Raw genomic sequence first — 5,789 nt, 5'->3', positions numbered from 1 at the left:
TCTTTCTTACGGCTTTAACAACAAAACAGGAGTGGAAACTTACAAAGGGAGGTAGTTACCTTTGTGCTTTAGGTTCCTGTTTGCACTTGTGGGTAACAGCATAAATGTGTCCAAAAATTATACCCATTTATTGAGGAATTCCCATGAGCTTCTCTTTTTCAAACTCCTGGTGATTTGTGTCCTGTGAGACCCTCTAAGGGTGACTGTATAGGCTGGTCTTCACAACAAGTGCTATTTGAGCTAAATTCATTCAAATTCAACGAGTTCACCGTCATAGTAGCTGCACCTCTAACTGCAGCGCAGACACAGTAGGGTGACTGTTAGGAGTCTGTGATAATTCGTGCTAATGCCCGTTTTTGATAAGACAGCCACCATGCCTTAAAACACCACAACTCATAGCACCTACTTTTAAGTGCAAACAGGACACAAATCTGTGACAAGACTCAAATACTTACTTTGAATTAATTCCACAACAAACCTACAGAATGCCTTGACAGGTTCATGACCGAGGAGCTGGACTGACACTCAAGAGGACATCTGGGCTTCTGACCTTAGCAAGAATTTCCTGTAGCTTGGGACCAGCCACTTAAAATTCCCTGTGCTTTATATTCATCAGTAAAGTGGAAATAACCACATCTGCCATCCTGCAATAGTGTTGTGACTGTCATGGCTGTAAATGATGTGCTCATGTCATAGAGTGAACCTCTAGACAAGGGGGATCACTTTTTAACACCCCCTTTTAAGCTAAGCCTAAGTTCCCAGCTCTGGGAAAACCTTTCTGCAAGTAAGAGCAAAAAACTCCCAGCTACAGAAGAAGAAGAAAAAAAAAATCACCTTAAATAAAAATAAATAAGTCTCCATTAACAGCAGGGACAAGCCAGACCCAGAAAGTTTCAATTCGTTGAAAAGATTGTTATTTATTTCCCTGAATATTTGACTTTGTTCAAGAGACACCTATACTTTATGGTAAATAAGCAGAATCACCTGTTTCACCAGCTGCATAAAAGAGAGGTTCACATCAGTGGGATGTGTTTGTGTGCATGCAGAAAGGATTACTAGAGAGGAAATATTTGCTCACTGATTTATTTGAGGTCACAACCCTCAGGCAGTTAATTTAATGCTTGTTTTAAACTGCAGTGGCATGAAAATTATAAGTCATCCCTTCCTGAGTGTAAGGATTTATGGGCTACTGCAGAGATATAAATGAGTAAAATCTCATCATAACATCACCCAGGAGAATGTAAGCAATTTGGGGCAGGGACCATGACAGTACATGCCTTCTGGAAAGTGTAAAATGAACCTTGTGGACACTGGAAGGTAACGGTAAGAACTGATAAAGGAATGCCTTGAGAGTGCGGACGTTGAAATGGGTTTCCTTTCACACCGTGCTGTTGTAAGGAAGACCATCACTAGGTGGCACTCCACCACCACAGTGGTTTGATAAACTGCCCCCCTAAACAACAGCTATTTTCAGCCCTGACAAACTTTTCTGGTTTAGAAACGTGTTACAACCATTATTTAATACAAGGAGACATAATGGTTGGGTGAACATGTGTTCATTGGATGAGGTCCTGTATTTGTATACAATTTTGCTCAATTTACTCAGCAGATCATCAATGGGAGATTACCACTAAGGAAAGCAAAATTTGTCTAAAAATTTACTAATATTAAAGTATTATTTATATATATTACAAATATGTTACATAAATATTATCTAACTGCAAGTCTTGTAATTTCCCCAGCGATATGGAAATCCATCACAACCTCATGGCCTCAAACACCGGTGACGCTACAGACACTGTCAGCGGGCTGACGTCCTGGGACGTACCCTGGAAGCCAGTTTGCCTTCTCAGAGTTGCATCAGTTTTGCAGTATTAAAAGGAACAAGAGCTTACTAAAAATATTTCTTTTTCTCCAGTGACAAGGAAATGCTATGCGATCCTTGATTACTTAATTATCTAACCGATATTTTTACTATAATCTTTTTGAATGTCCTCTCCTCCTGTTATTTTCAAACTAAATGATCATTTTATAAAGTGAACAGTTGTTCAGTTTAAATTGGATTGAGGCTTTCTACTTTGTTCATAAAGATCACACAACAGATCTCACATAGCAGTAACTTTTGATCATGTTTGGCACTAGAGTTGAGCCAATGATCTCAAGAGGAAGAAACATTACCATTTTCATAAAAAGTTAAATCATGGAAATGTTTTGATTTAATAGACTCACCTAAATAGAAAGCTCGGTTAATTCTGAGACAGAAGCTAAAGCTGGCAAGCGGTCTGTGTATAATGTACAATTACATGCTCTACATAAAAAATAAAATAGATTACAATTATGGAAAGCAACCAAAATTAAGTAAATAATCCTGGAACTAAGCTGAACTTGCCATTCCCCAGCATGGTTTGAAACTGCATAACAGTTTTCTGTCCCAGTTCTGCAACTGGGATTACGATGGCCTGCCATGCCTGTTAGAAAATTCCTCTCTTCTATCCTTCTCTGAGCCAAACATAGGGATTCTCCAAGACCACTGGAGGAAAGCAATGCTCTGCGGATCCCCATCACCATTGCTGCCCACTGTGGGCTCTTACCACCACCAGTATTACGGTTTATGCTACCAATCTGACCTGCAGCTCTGGAGAGTGACATGGGGTGGACTCTTCCTCCTATGTATTTAGAGGAACAGTCTGGTAGAAGTGACTACCTCCCATCCTGGCTGCCCAGCATCATTAAAAATCCCTAGAGAGGCCATGAAGGAAAGCCTACAAGGTAACATAAACACGCTTGGCCCTGCACAGCACTCGGGTTTCTTCAATGGACGATTTCTATTACCTGCCTACTAGTTCTGATCCATGGCTGTCTTCCCAATCATGAACATTTGGATGTATTTAAAAATGAGTTTCAAATATGTCTAGAGTCATCATGTGTTCATTAGTAGAAACAACTTCCCCCAATGCTTTCCAACAGCCTTTCAGTTCCAGCAGCAGAATCCAGGCCCTAATCTCTGATTCCTGTTCTCCTCATATTTTATTCTTCAGCCTTTTAATTCTCAACCACCAAATCTCTCCCTAGCTGAAAATTTGTCTGGCATCTTTCACTACTTGACACTTGAGTCGTCTGGGAGGAAGAGGCTATTAAAAATAATCTTAATACCCAGGGAAGGCTATAGAAATCACAGAGATTTAAGATGTTTGTAAGGTCAGGTGTAAGCGGGTAGATGAGGACACCATATGGTGAGCTGTGAGGAGGTGACCCCATCTCCCTGCACATTTCCTTGCATGGTAGCTAGGAGGTGTGAAATATTCATGGGTGGAAGGGAGTCCCCCACTCCCTTCTCCCCTTGGTCTGCTCCTGCTCCTGCTCCGCTGGGTCACGCTGAGCTGTGCCTATTAAAATACTGTCCTGCTGCAGTCTCCTTTAGGCTTACACAAACACTTGCAGTATAAAAGGTGGGGCCCCAGCAAGGCCTGACTCGAGCAAGATTATCATACCTGCTTTCTCTGTGTTAACGTGATCCCCCTGTGTGCTCTAGGTTGGCAGCCATCTCCTGTGTTCCTTATGAAGGTGACAGCTGGAAGCTCTACTAAAACCTGTTTCACTGCTACCTGCCCATGGCCTCTCTAGCGTATCCCTCTTCTCTCTTTGTAGACCTTGCAAGATGATTTTTTAATTTACTGCTTGTAATAGTTTAAGGAAATATTGCTAGTTTTGTAATGGATTAGAAATACCAGTGGAAAGAATAAAATAATTCCTCCATCTTCTAACATCTGAAAGCTGCTGAGAAAGATACCTAGAATTTAACTCTCAGCCCAAATCTTGCTCTTGTCCTGCTCCTGCTGATGGGATCTTAGAGTCCATTTTAGAAATAATATTGTTATATCTAATTTCTGCTGCAGTAGCAGCCACGTCACAGAGCCACAGGTTATGTCCCAGCATGCAAGGAACTGTGGTACTGTTATTCCACTGCTCACAGCTTCAGGTCCTGCCCAACATCTGCATAAGGTTAGCGGAGCTTGGCTCATTATCAAATAAATTACTATCTTTAGCAAGATAATGATCTTAAGCCTTCTGCAGTGCAGCAATACTCAAACAATGAATCATGTGCTGGAGTTGTCAGGGTATGTGCTTCTAGCTTTCCCTCCTCTTTCAAACTGCTGAACTGTATCAAAAAAACTAATACAAATCAAATGAATGTGTCTTGGTTTGACTTTCCATTGACATGTATCGTATTGTTATCATAATTTTATACCATCTTAGGTGGCACAGAAAGTAGATCCTGAATGGGATGGTGGATATGTCATATACTCTGTTGGGATATGAGCCTTCCTTTGAAAAATGCTCAGGCCTTTTCCCTGTATCCCAGGGAAATTTTGCAGATGAATGTAAATTATAGTCACTGTAACCTATAGTGATTTGTATTGTCCAATGTTTGTATATATATATATATACACACAGTCAGAATCGGTAATTACTACCTTGTCAGGCCTTATGCAGGTGATATTTAATAGATATTTTCCTTTGGCTTAGGTGATGAATAGCTGTGATCTTGGAGAGGGAGCTGTTTTCTCTCCTCCTGCTGCTGTGAAGTTCCCAGGGGAAATAAATAATGCACCAAGACAGGCTGAGTCCTGCAGCACAAAAGCGGGGAGATTCCAGTCTCTTGCTAGAGAAAATTTTCATAGATTATGGCATAATGAGAAAGGCATGTACTAACAACACCCAGGTTGCCAATAAGCCTGAATAAACTTGATTCAGACAGTAAGGAAACAATACCCATACACACACATTTAGAACACAAACCCTTTGAATAACATTAGAACTGTTACTTAATTCCAGAAGCACTTCAGGAAATTCAAAGAACAGGCTGACTTAACAGTCCCAGTTATCACTCACAAGATAGACAGCTTCAACGCCCAGCTATGCCACCACATTTGCCTGGTGCCCTCTTGATATTGCAAGGTCTTAGTGCAACATAACACGCAGATTGTCTCCCACTGCGGCACATGTCCACCACCTGAGCTTAAAAAAAAATCAAAGCAGCAGTGGTGGAGAACATGCCATACCAGTGGTAATATAAGACAGTTGTTGCAATGCTGTGGAAAGAGGAAGGGTGCAATGAAGGGATCTATAGTTCCCCTAAATCAGATAGATGTTATTATGCTGTTGCTCAAACCTGGTGCCCTTAAGCTTCTTTGTGGAAGCAAAAGTTGTTGAGCAAACTTACTTCTCTGCTAGATCTGTAAGAAGATGCCCTTTAACTGTAGAATGAGGGCAGTGCTGGAAAACTTTTTAAATCCCTTACAGTGGCCTTTATCATTGGTTAAGTTAACCCTGCTGTGCCTTGGCTCCCTCACCCCTACAAGGAAACTAGTGCCACTTCTCTGCCTCGAAAGGACGTTGGGCAGATTCACAAGTTTCTCCTTGTGCCAGCTCTGAGCAGGAAAATGGTTCAGCGTCCCTGGGACCTGCTTCTTTGCTTTGTTAAGACCTACAACCGAGGTTACGTGTTTCAGCTGCTTTCCTGATTCTCAGCCACGACCACCAGGAGGTCAGAATACATCCGAGAAGCAAAACGAGCGCATTTCCTCCCCGTCCCCGGTGCCCTTAGTACAAAACCATCTGGGAAGCTAATGGGGCAGCCGGGAGGGAGCTCAGAGAGCAGACTGCAGCCTCCCGGAGGATGGCTCGGCTCCTAGGGCTGGCGGGGGTGGTTTGAAGGAGGAGGGAAACAAAAAACCAAAGCGAAAAGGAAACCCGCTCCGGCCAGGCTGGGCGGGCTCGCCTGCACC

This window comes from Pygoscelis adeliae, unplaced genomic scaffold (assembly GCF_000699105.1).
Source record: "Pygoscelis adeliae isolate BGI_AS28 unplaced genomic scaffold, ASM69910v1 Scaffold317, whole genome shotgun sequence".
NCBI lineage: Eukaryota > Metazoa > Chordata > Aves > Sphenisciformes > Spheniscidae > Pygoscelis > Pygoscelis adeliae.
The sequence above is the reverse complement of the archived record's forward strand: the minus strand, read 5'-3'. Positions refer to the sequence as shown.